Genomic DNA, 21599 nt, shown 5'->3' on the forward strand with positions numbered 1-21599 from the left:
AATGAATACAACAGGAGGTATCATCATACCTACTTTAAACTCATACAAGAGTCATAATAATGCAAATAGCATAGTACTGGCACAAAAACAGACACATATATAATCAGTACAATAAAATATAATGGAATATAATAGAAAGAATAGAATACGTGGATAGGATAGGATAGGATAGGATAGGATAGGCTAGGCTAGGATAGGATAGGCTAGGCTAGGCTAGGCTAGGCTAGGCTAGGCTAGGATAGGCTAGGCTAGGATAGAATAGGATAGGATAATAGAGGGCCCAGAGAAGAAGCCACACATTTACAGTGAACTCAGATTTTAAATAATCTTGCCAAACGGATACACTGAAGAAATGACAGTATTTTCAGCAAACTGTGCTGTGCAAACAGGATTTTAATATGTAGGGAATGAAAATAGACCCTTATTTCTCAGTGTGAATAAAACTAAACTTCAAATTGACCATGGAATTCAGTATAAGTTGTGATACCCTGTAAGTGCTAGAGGTAAACACCAACAATTTTCTTCAAATTGTAGACACATAAAAGCATTCTGAGATAACTCTGGAGGACAAGAAAAAATAAAACAGGGAAAATGGGATCTCAGGAGAGTAAAATATAGCAAAGGAAACTGTTAGTAAATGCCAGTCCACAGAAAGGGAAAACAATTTCCAAGCTCATATCTAATTAAGAATTGGGGGGGGGGACCAAACACAATGGACCAATTTTGATAACTAGGACCCTCCTGGTAAAAACCAAGATCTGATACTTGCAGGTTGTCCTCTGGTCTCTACATACATGCCATGGCATTCCTCCCTCCGCCACACACACACACACACACACACACACACACACACACACACACACACACAAACACACACAGAATAAAAAAATTAAAAAAAAGAATTGGGGGGAAAGTATACAAAGAACTCATAAAATTCATACATGAAGGAAACAAACAGTACAGTTTAAATTTTGGCTATAGAACTAAAGAGAAAACTCTCAAAATAAGAATTAAACATGGCTAATAAACATTCTTAAAAGTTTTCAACATCTTTAACCATCAAGGAAATACAGACTAAAACTACATTAAGCGTGGGTCTAACCTTGGAATGGTCATCATCAAGCCACCAATGACAACAAATGTTACAGATGTGGAGAGTGGCAAACCCTTATACACTGTTGGTAGAAGTAGAAACTAGTGCAGCAACTCTGGGATCAGTCTGGAGGTTTCCCTAAAAGATGAACTGGAACATATGAACCCCCACACACGCACCCTATACCATTTCTGGTCATACATCCAAAGGACTCTATATCTTAGTCCAGAAATGCTTATTCACTCATATTCACTGGTGACCTATGCACAGAAGTCAGGAAATGAAATCAGCCTAAATATCCATAAGCTAATGAATGCATAATGATGTGGTGCCTACCAACAAAGGACTGTTATTTATATGTAAACAAAAATAAAATCACCATATTTTCAGGTAAATGGGTGAAACTTGTCAAAAAAAATCATTCCAAAAGTAGCAACAGGCCCTTCTGGATGTTGCCCTCATGAAGAGCTGAAACCCAGGCCTGAGGAGTGACTTCAGGCCTGAGAACAGAGGTAAGAACAAATTTACTGCTCCAAGTTACCTGCCTGGTGGACTCAGGATACACGCCCACAGGAACAGCTGAAAGCCAGTGGACAGGAGCGACTATAGACCTGAAAGGAAAGCACTTTGTTCCAATAACTGTCTGGAAAAAAATAGGAAAAAGGTCTACAGCACTCCTGACACACAGGCCTATAGGACTGTCAAGCCACTGTCAGAAGTAGAACAAGGTAACACCAGAAAAAACCTGATGACAAGAGGCAAGCAGAGGAACCAAAGCAACAGAAAACAAGACTACATAGCATCATCAGAGTCCATTCTCCCACCAAAGCAAACACTGAATAGCCAATAACACCAGAAAAGCAAGATCTAGATTGAAAATCATATTTCTTCATGATGATGGAGGGGTTCAAGAAAGACATAAAGAATGCCCTTAGAGAAATGCAGGAAAACACAAGTAAACAAGTAGAAGCCCTTAGAGAGGAAACACAAAAATACCTGAAAGAATTACAAGAAAATACAATCAAACAGGTGAAGGAATTAAAAATGGAAATAGAAGCAATAAAGAAAGCACAAAAAGAGACAACCTGGTATATAGAAAACCAAAGGAAGAAACAAGGAGCCATAGATACAAGCATCACCAACGGAATACAAGACATAGAAGAGAGAATCTGAGGAGCAGAAGATTCCATAGAAATCATCGACACAACTGTCAAAGATAATGTATAACAGAAAAAAATGGGGCTGGGGATTTAGCTCAGTGGTAGAGTGCTTACCTAGGAAGCGCAAGGCCCTGGGTTCGGTCCCCAGCTCCGAAAAAAAGAACCAAAGAAAAAAAATACTGGCCCAAAACATACAGGAAATTCAGGACACAATGAGAAGATCAAATTAAGGATAATAGGTATACAGGAGAGTGAAGACTCCCAACTCAAAGGACCAGTAAATATCTTCAACAAAATCATAGAAAAAACTTCCCTAACCTAAAGAAAGAGATGCCCATAAGCATACAAGAAGTCTACAGAATTCCAAATAAATTTGATCAGAAAAGAAACTCCTCCTGTCACATAATAGTCAAAACACCAAATGCACAAAATACAGAAAAAATATTAAAAGCAGAAAGGGAAAATGTCAAGTAACAAATAAAGGCAGACCTATCAGTATTACACCTGATTTCTTACCAGAGATTTTTGAGAGCAAGAAGATCCCGGATAGATGTCATACAGACCCTTAGAGAACACAAGTGCCAGTCCAGGTTACTGAATCCAGAAAAGCTCTCAATTAACATAGATGGAGAAACCAAGATATTCTGACAAAACCAAATTTACACAATATCTTCCTACAAATCCAAGCCTACAAAGGATAATAAATGGTAAAGTCCAACACAAGGAGGCAAGCTACACCCTAGAAAAAGTAAGAAACTAATCGTATTGCAACAAAACAAAGAGAAGACAAGCACACAAACATAATCTCATCTCCAAATATTAAGATAACAGGAAGCAACAATCACTATTCCTTAATATCTCTCAGCATCAATGGACTCAACTCCCTAATAAAAAGAAACAGATTAAAAACTGCATATGTAATGAGGACCCAGAATTTTGCTGCATACAGGAAACACACCTCAGAGACAAAGACAGACACTACCTCAGAGTGAAAGGCTGGAAAACAACTTTCCAAGCAAATGGTCAGAAGAAGCAAGCTGGAGTAGCCATTCTAATATCAAATAAAATCAATTTTCAATTAAAAGTCATCAAAAAAGATAAGGAAGGACACTTCATATTCATCAAAGGAAAAATCCACCAGATTAACTCTCAACCCTAAACATCTATGCTCCAAATACAAGAACACCTACGTACATAAAAGAAAACTTACTAAAACTCAAAGCACACATTGCACCTCACACAATAATAGTAGGAGATTTATATACCCTGCTCTCATCAATGGACAGATCAGGGAAAAAGAAATTAAACAGAGACATAGACAGACTAAGAGAAGACATGAACCAAATGGACATAACAGATATTTACAGAACATCTTATCCTAAAATGAAAGGATATACCTTCTTCTCATCACCTCATGGTACTTTCTACAAAATTAACCATATAATCAGTCATAAAACAGGCCTTAACAGATACAGAAAGATAAAAATAATCCCATGCATCCTATCAGACCACCACGGGCTAAAGCTTGTCTTCAATATCAATAAGGAAAGAATGCCCACATATACATGGAAGTTGAACAATGCTCTACTCAGTGATACCCTAGTTAAGGAAGGAAGAAGGAAAGAAATTAAAGACTTCTTAGAATTTAATGAAAATGAAGTTAAAACATACCCAAACTTATGGGACACAATGAAAGCTGTGCTAATAGGAAAACTTATAGGTCTGAGTGCCTGCAGAAATAAAAGGAGAGAGCATATATCAGCAGCTTGACAGCACACCTAAAAGCTCTAGAACAATAAGAAGCAAGTACACCCAGGAGAAGTAGAAGGGCGGAAATAATCAAACTCAGAGCTGAAATCAACCAAGTAGAAACAAACAAACAAACAAATAAACAAACAAAAACTACACAAAGAATCAACAGAAACAAAAGTTGGTTTTTTGAGAAAACCAACAAGATAGATAAACCCTTAGCCAGACTAATGAGAGGACAAAGAGTGTGTTCAAATTAGTAAAATAAGAAATGAAAAGGGAGACATAACTACAGAATCAGAGGAAATTCAAAAAGTCATCAGATCCTACTACAAAAGCCTATATTCAACAAAATTGAAAAACTGGAGGAAATGGACAATTTCCTGCACCAATACCAGGTACCAAAGTTTCATCAGCAACAGATAAACGATTAAAACAACCCCATAACTCCTAAAGAAATAGAAGCAGTCATTAAAGGTCTCACAACCAAAAAGAGCCCAAGTCCAGATGGGTTCAGTGAAGAATAATAGCAGAGTTTCATAGAAGACTTCGTACCAATTCTATCCAAACTATTCTACAAATTTGAAACAGATGGAGCACTACCAAATTCCTTCTATGAAGCCACAATTACTCTTACACCTATGCCACACAAAGACCCAACAAAGAAAGAGAACTTCAGTCCAATTTCCCTTATGAATATCGATGCAAAAATACTCACTAAAATTCTTGCAAACTGAATCCAAGACCACATTGAAAGAGTCATCCATAATGATCAAGTAGGTTTCATCCCAGGCAGGCAGGAATGGTTTAATATATGGAAAACCATCAATGTAATCCACTATATAAACAAACTGAAAGATAAAAACCACATGATCATCTCGTTAGATGCTAAGAAAGCATTTGACAAAATCCAACACCCTTTCATGATAAATGTCCTGGAAAGAATAGAATGCAAGGCCCATACCTAAACATAGTAAAAAGCCATATACAGCAAACCAGTAGCTAATATTAAACTACATGGAGAGAAACCTGAAGCAATCCCACTAGAATGAAGGACTAGACAAGGCTGTCCACTCTCTTCCTACTTATTCAATATAGTTCTTGAAGTTCTAGCCAGAGCAATCAGACAACAAAAGGAGGTCAAGGGGGTACAGATTGGAAAAGAAGAAGTCAAAATATCACTATTTGCAGATGATATGATAGTATATTTAAGTGATCAAGCGTCAACAAATGGGATCTCATAAAACTGCAAAGCTTTTGTAAGGCAATGGACACTGTTGTTAGGACAACATGGCAACCACAGATTTGGAAAAGATCTTTACCAATCCTACAACAGATAGAGGGCTTATATCCAAAATATACAAAGAACACAAGAAGTTAGACTGCAGGGAGACAAATAACCCCATTAAAAATGGGGTTCAGAGCTAAACAAAGAATTCACAGCTGAGTAATGCTGAATGGCTGAGAAACACCTAAAGAAATGTTCAACATCTTTAGTCATAACGGAAATGCAAATCAAAACAACCCTGAAATTTCACCTCACACCAGTGAGAAGGGCTAAGATCACAAACTCAAGTGACAGCAGGTGCTGGAGAGGGTGAGGAGAAACAGGAAGAGTCCTCCATTGTTGTGGGGATTGCAGACTGGTACAACCATTCTGGAAATCAGTCTGGAGGTTCCTCAGAACATTGAACATTGAACTACCTGAGGACCCAACTATACCTCTCTTGGGCATATATCCAAAAGATGCCCCAACATATAGCAAAGACACATGCTCCACTATGATGTAGCCTTATTTATAATAGCCAGAAGCTGGAAAGAACCCAGATGCCCTTCAACAGAGGAATGGATACAGAAAATGTGGTACATCTACACAATGGAATATTACTCAGCTATCAAATACAATGACTTTATGAAATTCATAGGCAAATGGATGGAACTGGAAAATATCATCCTGAGTGAAGTAACCCAATCACAGAAAAACACACATGGTATGCACTCATTGATAAGTGGCTATTAGCCCAAATGCTCGAATTACCCTAGATGCACAGAACACTTGAAACTCATGGAGGATGACCAAAATGCGAATGATTCACTCCTTCTTTAAAGGAGGGATTAGGGAGGTAAAGTTTAGAACAGAGGCAGAAGGAACACTCATTCAGCGCCTGCCCCACATGTGGCCTATACATGTACAGTCACCAAACTAGATAAGATTGATGAAGCAAAGAATTGCAGCCTGACAGGAATGGGGTGTAGATTTCTCCTGAGAGATACAGACAGAATAGAGCAAATACATAGGCGAATGCCATCATTAAACCACTGAACTGAGAACGGTATCTCTGTTGAAAAAATCAGAGAAAGAACTCAAAGAGTGTGAAGGGGCTTGAGACCCCATGTGAACAACAATTCCAACCAACCAGAGCTTCCAGGGACTAAGCCACTACCCAAATACTATACACGGACTCACCCTGGGCTCCAACCTCATAGGTAGCAATGAATAGCCTAATAAGAGCACCAGTGGAAGGGGGAGCCCTTGGTCCTGCCAAGACTGAACCCCCAGTGAACATGATTGTTGGGGGGAGAGTTTTAGTGGGGGAAGGATAGGGAGGAGAACACCCATAGAGAAGGGGAGGGCGAGATGTTAGGGGGATGTTGACCTGGAAACCCTGAAAGGGAATAACAATTGAAATGTAAATGAGAAATACCCAAGTTAATAAAGATGGAAAAAAAGATTTAAACTTCAGAAAAAGAAAGGAAAAGAAAAGAAAAGAAAAGAAAAGTTAGGGGAAGGTCTAAAGTTGTTCAAAGGGATGGTAACCCCATAGGAAGGGTACATTGCCAACTAACCCAGACCCCTCACATCTCCCAGAGACTAAGCCATCAATCAAGGATCATACATTGTCTGACCCAAAGCTGCAGGCCCATATGTAACTGAGGATTTGTCTGGCCTCAGTGGGTAAGGATGGGCCTAATCCTATACAGACTTGATGGCCTGGGAGAAGGGGAATGGAGTGAGCATACTCTCAGGGGTAATGGGATAGTGAGATGTGTGAAAAACTCTTGGAATGGGGACCAGAAAAGGAGACAACTTTTGGAATGTAAATAAATAAAACAATTCTTTTTTTAAAAGGGAGAACAGGAGAGATAGCTAATCATAACAAAGAATGTATGACAAAACCATTGAAAACCTAATATATGTAATTTAACTTGAAATAATATTCTTTTAAAGATATGAGGATAGAAACATTATATGGCTAGATAATTTGAGTGTTTATAGAAGCCAAGAGTTACTAAACAAAATTCTAGTAACAGGTATAAGACAACTTCATATGACTCCTTGATCAAAGAGACCCCCAAGAGTCCCCAACCAACAATAAAAAATATAGGTTCCTGTCACTCCTTTTGGTAACAGGCCAAAAATAGTGTGTAGTAACCTAGTGCATCAGGTAACCCATACCACATCACATGCGATTACAATTGAGCTGTAAACATCTTTGTTGGCCAAATTTCATAGTATCAGATGCAGGCTGCTGGAGAGAAAGGGCATCAGTGATTGTATTAGTCTGGGCTCTTGAGAGTGACTTTTAGGATGTGGTCCAGCTAATCCAACAATGGCTGGCTATAAAGAGAAAGTCCAATCATCCAATTGTGGTTCAGTCAACAATGCTGGACATCTCAGCTGGTCTTTAGTATATGAAGGAACGCAGGAGAAGTAGGCTATAATTCCCCTGGAAAAAATTGACTTGCTAAAGAGGAGAGGGGAAGCAAGCAAAAAGCATAAGCTTCCCTCTTCTGTGTTCTATGTAGGATTTCAGCAGAAGATATATACCAGTTCTGGATTAAAGACTTGTTTTCTTAAATCAAAAGATTGGTATTAAAGGCTTCTCTTCCCACATCAAACATCTACATTAAAAGTGGATCTTCCTACTTCAAATTATGCAAAACTTCCTCACAGGTGTACCCTCCATTTTGGGTATTAGTTGACTACAGATGTAGTCAAATTCACAACCAAGAATATCCAACACAAGCCCAGCACTTGTCAACTTGACACACAATCATAACTTATGGCTGCTTAGTTTTTAAAGAAAAACAATAACCAGGTCATAATGACACCTAAACATGATATAGCTGTCCCTCATACAACTACAATTGCACTATGAATTTAACATAAGAGGCAATGCCCCTTGATAGACAATGTCTAGAGTCTCAAATATAAATATGATAACCACTGATATGCTCTTAATTGATGTTTCATTACACAATAGAGAAATTAAAGACGAAAAGACAGATATCTGTATAAACACATTCTTAACAAATATAAGAGAAACACTCACGTCAATTATAATTCTCATATCCACAACTGGTCATGTGGTCTTAGCTTCTATTTATACTTATGTTTCTCTACTACCCATCCTGTCTTTGTTCCACCCCTGGCAAGCACCTCAGCAAGTCTTGGTGCTTTTCCTGGAGTAATGATTAATAGCTTCATGTCCTCTTGTCTTGATATCATCTTGTCTTGATTTGGCTTTTGAAGTTTCCCATTGATTTAAGTGACATGACAGTGCTAGGAAACACCCTAAAGGATATTCTGAAATCAAGTCATAATCCTCCTTATCTCCATTGTGGAGAAACAAGCCCATTTTCCCATGGTAATGTGGATCAGTCACACCTCCAAACTGTTATTCTTGTTTCAGCATGCTATAGGAGTAGGGTATTGCCATGAAGGCCTGAGTATGCTTCTTATTCTCAGAATGTGGACTTTGTGACTTGGTATTAAAAATGCAGTTGAATGTTTTAAGCAGGGCTTAAGGGGCAATATGGGCAGTGTTGCCAAAAACAATGTAAATTATAATGGCCTGACTCAAGAGGTTTCAGAGGAGAATATTAGTAAGTGACAGATCATTGTTGTAATATTTGTAAGAGGAAAGTGTCTGTTTTCTTTGCTTGTCTAAAAAAATTGCCTGGGCTTTAGCCCTCAATTTATTTAAGAGTTCTGGATAAATGATATCAGCAGATGAGATATCAAGACAGTCTAATACTAATTCTGTGGTGGTGCTTAATGATTTTATGCAGATCTATAATGAAAAGAAACATGCTGAGCAAGGAAAAATACAAAAGGTTTGATTTGAAGGAGAAGAGAACACCAGGAAGTGTAATCAGACTAATTCCTGTACTCAAAAAGATAAGATTTTAAAGACTGATATTAAATGGGATAAAGGGGTGATGACCACAGGGAAAGACTCCACCAAGCTAAGCTTCCAACTTGTGAAAAGAAATTAAAGAAAAACATAAGAAGTGAAGGAAAACATCCAAGAGAGAAATTTGATACAGATGCAGTTGAACAAGAGGCCATATTCCAAACCTTGCAAGCAGCAGAACTTGACAGTTAAGGCCACATATTTTTGGCTTTAGAGTCAAGGATACAGGAAATGGGTTATAAAATCTCCCTCTGTGACTAAGGAAACCACTGGGGCCAGGTGTATGACAGGAGTATCCCTGCATGCGGCCCATAGAAACTGCTGTGTAAAGCTATGCAGATAAATCCTGTATTTCATTGAAAACTCCAAGATGTTAGAGATTCCAGAGCTATGGGATGCCTGCCAAGGAAAGCTGTGAACAAGGTATGGAACCAGGTCAAGATCGAAAAGTGTGATGCAGTCAACAAACCTGAAAGGAGTTGCAGATCTGAGTTTGCCCAGATGCATTTGAATCTTGCTGTACCATGTAGCTGAGGAAGTAATAAGCTGTAATGGGGAATTTATAACTGTTTAGTTAAATTTACATAGTGCCAAACTGCCTTGTAAATAATAGTTTAAGGCTCTATTATATACCAGTGCTACTCTCAGCCACAATAGAAGAAGCCTGTCTTCACAGTAAGCACTGATTCAGTCACACTTGTTCCAGGTGCTGAGAATAAGTGACTATTGAGTGTTGAGCTCTATACTAGACATTTATTTCTAACACGCTTCTCTGAGGTCAGGAATAATTCCAGAACGGGGGATGGAAAGAATATTGCTGAAAGATATGGAGAAGTGCTGCAAATATCATCTTCTAAGAATGCAATCATGGCAATCTTGAACTCATAGAAGCTGAAGTTACTTGTGCTGGATCTACACAACACTAGCTATATCAACAATGATCTATGGAAATGGTAGGGTACCCTACTCTCCATGTTGAGCTATTGAGTACTAAAATGTCTGAGAGATTAGACATCATCATTGTTTTCAATTTTGTACCAACTGACATTCCACTTTCAAGCTCAAGAAGTTTCAAACTATGATCAAACAGAAGACCTCACCTTCCCATAGAAAATTCTTAAATGACAGGAAAAGTAAACCATCAATTTTGCCATTCCTTGTATACAGCTTTTTTATCATTTCTTAAGTGTATATAGTAAGTATTTGATCTTTTTATCCTAATCAAACTATCTTGTCCCCTCCCCCTAGAGTTGAAACCTTTTATCCAACAGACATACCTCTCATTTTCACATCATTTCTGTGTCTCACTCTGTTTAATTATGATTCTTCACATAACCATGACTGAGTTATTTACCAAAACATGGGCAATTTATTACTAGCTACAACACTGCAGAGAATGGCACTTCCTCTCCTGGAACCACTACCAGACCATAGATCTTCAGTAAGGTATAGAGACTCATGTGTTACTCCCCCACTGAATGATGGATTGTAATGAGTAAAATTTAACACAGGTCATACATGCATAATAAATACTGCAACAAATTCATGTATGCAACAGCAGATTATCATCCAAAGTACAGTGTATTTATACTTATCCTCTATAGCTTACTTCCTATGGCCCTGTCTTCTGCAATATTCCCTGAGGGTTTAGTGTGTCTCATTTACAAGCAAGCCCTGTCTATTAATTATTCTTCTGCTGCTGTGATAAAACATCATAACTAAAAGAGAGAATATATTATTTTGCCTAATATTTCCAGAGCTAAAATCTATAATACTGGAAAGCATAGAAGCAGGCATGAAAGCTGGAACAGTCAAATGACAACTCATATTTTTACCTCAACCACAAATCAGAAACAGTGTCCAAGAAGTGGGATACATTTCTAAACTCTCAAAGACAAACTCAAGTTATATACTTCCTTAAATAAGACTGAACTATTTAAACATCGCCAAATAATACCACCAAGTGAGGACCAAAGGTTAAAATATCTGAGCCTAAGGGGAATGTTTCTAAATCAAATATCCATACTCCAGTTTCTAGACTCCAAATGTTTTGGCCATGATATAATAAAAAATTCCACACAGTCATTTATATTCTCAACACTGTTTAAAGGTCCAAAGTCAGTTCTGAGACACAATGTAATCCCTAAGAACAAACCGTTGTTGTGGCAAAAAGCAAGTTACATTTTGCCAATACATACTGGCAAAAAACACACATTACCTTTACATACTAGACCAAACCAAGACTGAAACCCAGCAAAGCAAACACTAAATCCTCTAGTTCCATATCTGACGACTGGAAATATTTCAAAGGGGTCCACCCCTCCACTTTTGCTGCCAGCAGCATAAATCTTTCTCATAGGATGGTACCACTTCCTATATGCAGCTTCCTTGGCAGATTTCTGACAATCCTGGCATCTCCAACATCCTGATATCTCTACTACAACCAAGGCTTCAGGTTCACAGTTTCACATAATGGCCTCTCAGGGTCTCCTGCTCTGTCAGGACGTATACACAGGTACTTCTGTAGCATATCATGCCCAGCCTTGGCAATGATCCTAAACAACAGAGTAGTAATCATTCTTACATCCTATTTATCTATATCTCTAAAGTCAACACCGCATAGATGATGTGATTAAGTTCTGCTGTCAATTTACATTGCATTTTCTCTCTAGCCTCATTCGCATTAGCAATAATGCTTTTGCTCACTTGGTATTAGTGGCAAAAAGCACTGTACTTCTTTACCAAGTAGGAAACTTATCTCAAGGTCTTGACCTGAGTCCATCCTTCTCTTTATTCCAAAGCAGGGAAAGCCTCTTCTTAATCTCCACAATAATCTCAGCCTCTCTTCAACCATAGAAAGTGCCTCCAGCATTAGCTTCCCAATGTTCTTCTCTGCAAGCTGCAGTTTTTACTTCTTTTCTGCTTCACTTGTTCTTTCTCATTCTAGATCTCTGTAAGAGTTGTTAACAATAATGATGTCACAGATTCAGTATTGGGCTGTCTTGAAATTTCACCCACCAAGAAATCACTTTGGTACTTTTTAAAAACCCTGGGCAGGTTTTTAGGACGAAGGCAGAGGCACGTGGAATTTTACCCCCAAATGTCATAGGAATGGCCTCTTATCCAGTTGCTACTGTTTTTCCTTTCTGCAACCTCTTGATCTCTCCCCAGAGTTCATATATGCTGTTCTCAACAGTGTCTTCCAGGCTCTACTAAAAGGCCCTTTAATCTCTCTTTATAGCAATCAACTGCTTTTCTAATCCAAAGTTCCACAAACTCCCACATTCTTCCACAAAAAAACATGGTTTTGTTCTTCACAGCAATATGTCTTTCCTGGTTAATAACATCTGTGTTAGTTACATTTCTGTTGCTGCGAATAAGCACTGTGTACAAAGCAACTCAAAAGAACGTTGTCTTCCTCTTAAAGTTCTAGAGGTTTAGAGGCCATAATTGTAAGGACAGCATGAGAGGACATGTTAGGCCTGCTTAACAACCAAAGCGGGATGCTGAGAGCTCACACCCTCTAACTCAAGAATGAATCAGAGCTGGCAAACTGGGGCAGTATGAATCTTTAAACTCTGAAGGTACACACCCAATGGCATACTTTCTCCAACAAGGCAGCATCTCCTAATCCTCCTCCTAACAACAGCTCCAACGAAGGAAAAACTGTTCAAATTTCTGTGCCTATGAAGGACATTTTATCATTCTAACTTTTACATAAGTCAAATATACTATTTCTTAGGAATTTGACCACTTATAAACCTTTTTATTACCCACTACTCATTCCAAGAAATTCTTCTAATTAATACAGAAAGCAAAATTAACACATGAGTATTATCATAAGTATTTAGAAAGCAGGTGGATATCATTTCTACTTAGCAATGTAACTGTATGTTCCTTGCTAAGGCCAATGTCCTCCCCCACACGACTAAAAGCTATGAATTCCCTCCATGTTCTGTGTTTCAAATTCATTGTTACATTCATGTTACTATCTTCCCAGTTAACATATCTAGACAAAGAGGTCATTATCATAATCAAAGGGTTTGCAGCTGGGTACTATTGATGATTTTGCTTCCCTAAAATTATCTATGGTTTTCACCCCTGAAGGTTAGCCTAGAGAAAGGACTCTAGGCTCAGGTCTAGCTTGGTACCTTTAACAATAATATGAGTGATGGACAAGCAGAAGCAATGGCAATCGCCTGAGTTGTTTGGGCAATCTCTGGATCCCCTGACAAATATTTCCTAAGAAATTAATCTATACCCAGTACTGGGATTTTTGCTTCTTAATCTTTGGCTTCTGTGAGAAGAAATATCCAATAATGCAAGATGCCTCAATTCTAAATAAGTTTTTTATTTATAATTTTACCAGACAGAAAAACAAATAGATTTCCACAGACCTTTTTCATACTTGGTTATTTAAATTATCTCCCCATTCTCTTCTCTATTCTCTACTCCTATTCTGGGTTAAACTTTTCTACCTACAATGCTCTACCATTCCTTAAGTGTTCTAATATGTCCTCCTCAGCACCTATTGCCTCTTCTCCTTCCCTCTCTCATAAACACATTCTAACTCCCTGGTCCCTATAAACATCCCAGAGTAAGTTTACAAATCTAACCATTCAAAGTTATCATCTACAAATGACAAAGAACACATTACCTTGGTCTTCCTGGTCCTACATTGCTTCATTCAGTATGTCGATTTCCAGTTACATCCATTTTCCTAAAATTACCATAATTCCATTTTTCTTTACAGATGAATGAGTCCATTATGTAAATGTACCACATTTTAATTATCTATTTATCAGTATGGACATCTATGCTGATTTCATTTCCTAAATGTTTTGAAATAGACTGCCTTTGCAGTAAGATTTAAGGTCCTTTCAGCATATGCCTTTTTATTTACTTAAATAAAAAGGGAAGGAAAACTATTTCTTTGTTGTTCTCATTATTGCTGTTTTTGAAGAATGTAATATGCTTAGATTTCCTGGTTTCACATTTACTATGCGGCCAAGACCTACAGCAAACTTCTGATCCTCCTTCCTCTACATCCTGAGTGCTGAGATAGCAGACATGAACAACTATACCCAGTCTATGCATAGCCGGGATCAAACCCAGGATTTCACTAATGCTAGGCGACTCTACCAACTGAACTACATCTCTGTAAGAAAAATTACCGGTGTGTCTAAGTAATGTTAAGCCTACTCCTGACACTTAAAGAATTTTATCTATCACCATTTTAGGTATTCAAGGACTCATTTTACTCTGAGCAATGTACTGGCTAGTCTTTTCAATTTGACACAAATGAAAATTACATGGGAAGGGGTAAACTCAACTGAATAATTGTATCTATCAGATTGGCGTGTGGGCAAGTCTGTGGGTCATTTTCTTGATTAACAATTGATGATATGTTGAAGAGGCCAGCCCACTGTAGACAGTGCCATCCCTAGTCAAGTTGTCCTGAGTTGCATAAGAATGAACACTGAGTAAGCCATGGACATTCCTCCACAGTCTCTGCTTTATTTTCTACCTCCAGGTTCCTGCCTTGATTTCTTGTTTTGGCCTTCCACAGTCTTCAGGACTGTAACCTGTAAGCTCTTTATCAAAGCAACAGAAAGGAAACCAAGACAGGTTAATTCTGAAAATAAATGGATGGGCTAACTTTTCTTAGACAAACTGACAATTACCTCACTTTCATTCGTTTACTAAGTATTTTGTGGATGATTCAGAACTGTCTGTTGGACTGACATTTTCAGAAATGTTACACAATTAGTCATACATATGCTGCCATTTGTCCTATGTTTTTTATACCTGTTTTAAATTTGCCTTATGCTTCAAAGATATACATAATAAGAGACTTTCACTTGCGTTATTTGTCTTCACTCTGGTACTAACTTAATCATAAGGTAATGCATAATCTATCCTTTTTAGCTGCACCCTTTTCTGAAGAATATGCAGTTTCGTAATCCCTCTGGAGAATAAGTGAGTTTGGATGAGAAATTGAAATTGAATGCAGAGTATGATATTCTCAACTACTGGAACTTTCCAGAAGGTCTTCAACTTAAGGTGAAAGTTGGATAATTTTCCCCTTATGGTCCACTTGGTCAACAATTATCTTTATCTGAGGATACAATAGAATGGCCAACCGAAATTATACTGGTGAGTTGGGTATAGTGGTGACACTTTGAACTACATGTAGTAAAAATCATCTTGCATGCACTACCCTAACCCAAGAAGTTATCTGCAAAAGACACACTCTCATAAAGAAAAAAGTAGTTTCTTCCAGTGGAGGCACACTTCAGGGCAGGCTCTAAACCCAGGAAGCTCAGTGCTACTTAGATAGATTATTTAAAAATTAATTTTTATACATATTTCTTTGTTTGGGCACTTATTGTTGTATTGGTCTTTTGCTTGTGTGTGTGTGTTGGGTATTTGTTTTCTGGTTTTTTTTTCTTGTTTTTAAAACAGAAAGAAAAGGGATGGAGTTCAGTGAGTGATGAGTTCGTGGAGAACTTAATGTCTCACTTTCACCAATGAACAGGTCATCTAGTCAAAAACTACATATAGAAATACTAAAGCTAAAGTATGTTATAAACCAAGTGACCTAACAGATATCTGTAGAACATTCCAACCAAACAGACAAGAATATATCTTCTTTTCAAGACTTCATGACACTTTCTTCAAAAAGACATTCTCAGTCTTATAGCAAGTCTCAATAAATGGTAAAAATGGAAATAAACTCTTATGTTATACACCCTATCCACCTAAATATCAACAATGACAGAAAAAAAACAGAGAACTTACAAACTCACAGAAACTGAAAACTCTCAACTGAATGAAGCAATGAGTCAAAAAGAAAGAAATTAAGGAGTTTCTAGATTGTAATGAATATGAATACACAACATACCCAAACTTAGAAAACTGGGGTTTAAATTAAGCTCATGGGAAGACATAATGAATATGTGGGCACAGGCATGGGAACAGCTAAGGGTGTTATTTCTCAAGAAGGAAGAGTGGAAACCAACAAATGTGAAAAGAAACACAGAAATGCCTTTGGCTTTCACAAATTCCTGGAAAATAGTTAGGTTTAATGATGTTCCCAACCTCAAATGTTTTTCAGGAGGAAAAAAAACCATTGTTTTGATTTATGTAACCTTGAATATGCTAGCGTATGAATAATCAGGCTTCCTTTATTAAATGTAAATCTGTAATTTTATTATGAAAGGAAATGTAGCAATAAAAAGACACTTCAAACCAAAATTAACTGAAAGAGAAGGGGATAGTTATCAAAGGAAAAAAATCCACAAAAATGATATGCCAATTTTTTTATAATTCTTTTTTTATTACTTTTTTTTATTAACTAAGTATTTCTTATTTACATTTTGAGTGTTATTCCCTTTCCCAGGTTCTGGGCCAACATCCCCCTAACCCCTCCCCTTCCCCTTCTTTATGGGTGTTCCCCTCCCCATCCTCCCCCCATTGCCGCCCTCCCCCCAACAATCACGTTCACTGGGGGTTCAGTCTTAGCAGGACCAAGGGCTTCCCCTTCCACTGGTGCTCTTCTTAGGCTATTCATTGCTACCTATGAGGTCAGAGTCCAGGGTCAGTCCAAGTATAGTCTTTAGGTAGTGGCTTAGTCACTGTAAGCTCTGGTTACTTGGCATTGTTGTTCATATGGGGTCTCGAGCCCCTTCAAGTTCTTCCAGTTCTTTCTCTGATTCCTTCAACGGGAGTCCTATTCTCAGTTCAGTGGTTTGCTGCTGGCATTCGCCTCTGTATTTGCTGTATTCTGGCGGTGTCTCTCAGGAGAGATCTACATCCGGCTCCTGTTGGCCTGCACTTCTTTGCTTCATCCATATTGTCTAATTGGGTGGCTGTATATGTATGGGCCACATGTAGGGCAGGCTCTGAATGGGTGTTCCTTCTGTCTCTGTTATGATCTTTGCCTCTCTATTCCCTGCCAAGGGTATTCTTGTTCCCCTTTTAAAGAAGGACTGAAGCATTCACATTTTGATCATTCCTGTTGAGTTTCATGTGTTCTATGCATCTAGGGTAATTCAAGCATTTGGGCTAATAGCCACTTATCAGTGAGTTTAATGAGTGCATACCATGTGCGTTTCTCTGTGATTGGGTTACCTCACTCAGGATGATATTTTCCAGTTCCAATCATTTGCCTATGAATTTCATAAAGGCATTGTTTTTGATAGCTGAGTAATATTCCATTGTGTAGATATACCGCATATTCTATATCCATTCCTCTGTTGATGGGCATCTGGGTTCTTTCCAGATTCTGGCTATTATAAATAAGGCTGCTATGAACATATTGGAGCACGTGTCTTTTTTATACGTTGGGGCATCTTTTAGGTATATGCCCAAGAGAGGTATAGCTGGATCCTCAGGTAGTTCAATATCCAATTTTCTGAGGAACCTCCAGACTTATTTCCAGAATGGTTTTACCAGTCTGCAATCCCACCAAAAATGGAGGAGTGTTCCTCTTTCTCCACATCCTTGCCAACATTTGTTGTCACCTGAGTTTTTTATCTTAGCCATTCTCACTGGTGTGATGTGAAATCTCAGGGTTGTTTTGATTTGCATTACCCTTATGACTAAAGATGTTGAACACTTCTTTAGGTGTTTCTCAGTCATTCAGCATTCCTCAGCTTTGAACTCTTTGTTTAGCTCTGAACCCCATTTTTTAATAGGGTTATTTGTCTTCCTGTGGTCTAACTTCTTGAGTTCTTTGTATATTTTGGATATAAGCCCTCTATCTCTTGTAGGATTGGTAAAGATCTTTTCCCAATCTGTTGGTTGCCGTTTTGTCCTAACCACAGTGTCCTTTGCCTTACAGAAGCTTTGCAGTTTTATGAGATCCCATTTGTCGATTCTTGATCTTAAAGCATAAGCCATTTGTGTTTTGTTCAGGAAATTTTTTCCAGTGCCTATGTGTTCGAGATGGTGCCTTCGTTTTTCTTCTATTAGTTTGAGTGTATCTGGTTTGATGTGGAGGTCCTTGATCCACTTGGACTTAAGCTTTGTACAGGGTGATAAGCATGGATCGATTTGCATTCTTCTACATTTTGACCTCCAGTTGAACCAGCACCATTTGCTGAAAATGCTATCTTTTTTCCATTTGATGGTTTTGGCTCCTTTGTCAAAAATCAAGTGCCCATAGGTATGTGGGTTCATTTCTGGGTCTTCAATTCTGTACCATTGGTCTATCTGTCTGTCTCTGTACCAATACCATGCAGTTTTTATCACTATTGATCTGTAATACTGCTTGAGTTCAGGGATAGTAATTCCTCCTGAAGTCCTTATATTGTTGAGGATAGTTTTAGGTATCCTGGGTTTTTTGTTATTCCAGATGAATTTGCAAATTGTTCTGTCTAACTCTTTGAAAAATTGGATTGGTATTTTGATGGGGATTGCATTGAATCTGTAGATTGCTTTTGGTAAAATGGCCATTTTTACTATATTAAACCTGCCAATCCATGAGCATGGGAGATCTTTCCATCTTCTGAGGTCTTCTTCAATTTCTTTCTCCAGTGTCTTGAAGTTCTTATTGTACAGATCTTTCACTTGCTTGGTTAAAGTTACTCTGAGGTATTTTATATTATTTGGGACTACTATGAAGGGTTTCATTTCCCTAATTTCTTTCTCAGCTTGTTTCTCTTTTGTGTAGAGGAAGGCTACTGATTTATTTGATTTAATTTTATACCCAGCCATTTTGCTGAAGTTGTTTACCAGCTTTAATAGTTCTCTGGTGGAACTTTTCGGATAACTTAAATATACTATCACATCATCTGCAAATAGTGATATTTTGACTTCTTCTCTTCCAATCTGTATCCCCTTGATCTCCTTTTGTTGTCTGATTGTTCTCGCTAGAACTTCAAGAACTATATTGAATAAGTAGGGAGAGAGTGGCCAGCCTTGTCTAGGCCCTGATTTTAGTGGGATTGCTTCAAGTTACTCTCCATTTAGTTTAATGTTAGCAACTGCTTTGCAGTATATAGCTTTTACTATGTTTAGGTATGGGCCTTGATTTCCTATTCTTTCCAGGACTTTTATCATGAAGGGGTGTTGAATTTTGTCAAATGATTTCTCAGCATGTAATGAAATGATCATGTGGTTTTGTTCTTTCAGTTTGTTTATATAATGGATCACGATGATGGTTTTCCGTATATTAAACCACCCCTGCATGTTGGATGAAGCCTACTTGATCATGGTTGATAATTGTTTTGATGTGCTCTTTGATTTGTTTTGCCAGAATTTTATTGAGTATTTTTGCGTCGATATTCATAAGGGAAATTGGTCTGAAGTTCTCTTTCTTTGTTGTGTCTTTGTGTGGTTTAGGTATAAGAGTAATTGTGGCTTCATAGAAGGAATTCGGTAGTGCTCCATCTGTTTCAATTTTGTGGAACTGTTTGGATAGTATTGGTATGAGGTCTTCTATGAAGGTCTGATAGAAATCTGCAATAAACCCGTCTGGACCTGGGCTCTTTTTGGTTGGGAGACCTTTAATGACTGCTTCTATTTCCTTAGGAGTTATGGGGTTGTTTAACTGGTTTATCTGTTCCTGATTTAATTTCAGTACCTGGTATCTGTATAGGAAATTGTCCATTTCCTGCAGATTTTCAAGTTTTGTTGAATATAGGCTTTTATAGTAAGATCTGATGATTTTTTGAATTTCCTCTGAATCTGTAGTTATGTCTCCCTTTTCATTTCTGATTTTGTTAATTTGGACACACTCTCTGTGTCCTCTTGTTAGTCTGGCTAAGGGTTTATCTATCTTGTTGATTTTCTCAAAGAACCAGCTTTTGGTTCTGTTGATTCTTTCTATGGTCCTTTTTGTTTCTACTTGGCTGATTTCAGCTCTGAGTTTGATTATTTCCTGCCTTCTACTCCTCCTGGGTGTATTTGCTTCTTTTTGTTCTAGAGCTTTTAGGTGTGCTGTCAAGCTGCTGACATAGGCTCTCTCCTGTATCGTTCTGCAGGCACTAAGAGCTATGAGTTTTCCTCTTAGCCCAGCTTTCATTGTGTCCCATAAGTTTGGGTATGTTGTACCTTCATTTTCATTAAATTCCAAGAAGTCTTTAATTTTTTTCATTATTTCTTCCTTGACCAGTTTATCATTGAGTAGAGCATTGTTCAACTTCCACGCATATGTGGGCATTCTTCCCTTATTGTTATTGAAGACCAGCTTTAGGCCCTGGTGGTCTGATAACATGCACGGGATTATTTCTATCTTTCTGTACCTGTTGAGGCCCGTTTTTTGACCAATTATATGGTCAGTTTTGGAGAAAGTATCATGAGGAGCTGAGAAGAAGGTATATCCTTTTTCTTTAGGATAGAATGTTCTATAAATATCTGTTAAGTCCATTTGGTTCATGACTTCTCTTTGTCTACGTCTCTGTTTAATTTCTGTTTCCATGACCTGTCCATTGACGAGCGTGTGGTGTTGAAATCTCCTACTATTATTGTGTGAGGTGCAATGTGTGTTTTGAGCTTTAGTAAGGTTTCTTTTATGTATGTAGGTGCCCTTGTATTTGAGGCATAGATATTTAGGATTGAGAGTTCATCTTGGTGGATTTTTCGTTTGATGAATATGAAGTGTCCTTCCTTATCTTTTTTGATGACTTTTAGTTGAAAATTGTTTTTATTTGATATTAGAATGGTTACTCCATAATACTGCTTGAGTTCAGGGATAGTGATTCCCCCTGAAGTCCTTTCATTGTTGAGGATAGTTTTAGCTATCCTGGGTTTTTTGTTATTCCAAATGAATTTGCAAATTGTTCTGTCTAACTCTTTGAAGAATTGGATTGGTATTTTGATGGGGATTGCATTGAATCTGTAGATTGCTTTTGGTAAAATGGCCATTTTTACTATATTAATCCTGCCAATCCATGAGCATGGGAGATCTTTCCATCTTCTGAGGTCTTCTTCAATTTCTTTCTTCAGTGTCTTGAAGTTCTTATTGTACAGATCTTTTACTTGCTTTGTTAAAGTCACTCCAAGGTACTTTATATTATTTGGGTCTATTATGAAGGGTGTCGTTTCCCTAATTTCTTTCTCGGCTTGTTTCTCTTTTGTATAGAGGAAGGCAACTGATTTATTTGAGTTAATTTTATACCCAGCCACTTGGCTGAACTTGTTTATCAGCTTTAGTAGTTCTCTGCTGGAACTTTTGGGATCACTTAAATATACTATCATATCATCTGCAAATAGTGATATTTTGACTTCTTCTTTTCCGATCTGTATCCCCTTGACATCCTTTTGTTGTCTGATTGCACTGGCTAGAACTTCAAGAACTATATTGAATAAGTAGGGAGAGAGTGGGCAGCCTTGTCTAGTCCCTGATTTTAGTGGGATTGCTTCAAGTTTCTCTCCATTTAGTTTAATGTTAGC

General features: G+C 37.8%; 1 pseudogene; it reads left to right on the top strand.

Annotated features, from left to right (window-relative positions):
• Vom2r-ps91 (vomeronasal 2 receptor, pseudogene 91) overlaps positions 1 to 21599 on the top strand; it is a 72431-nt pseudogene that overhangs the window by 14972 nt on the left and 35860 nt on the right.

This window comes from Rattus norvegicus, chromosome 12 (assembly GCF_021556685.1).
Source record: "Rattus norvegicus strain SHRSP/BbbUtx chromosome 12, alternate assembly SHRSP_T2T, whole genome shotgun sequence".
Taxonomy (NCBI): domain Eukaryota; kingdom Metazoa; phylum Chordata; class Mammalia; order Rodentia; family Muridae; genus Rattus; species Rattus norvegicus.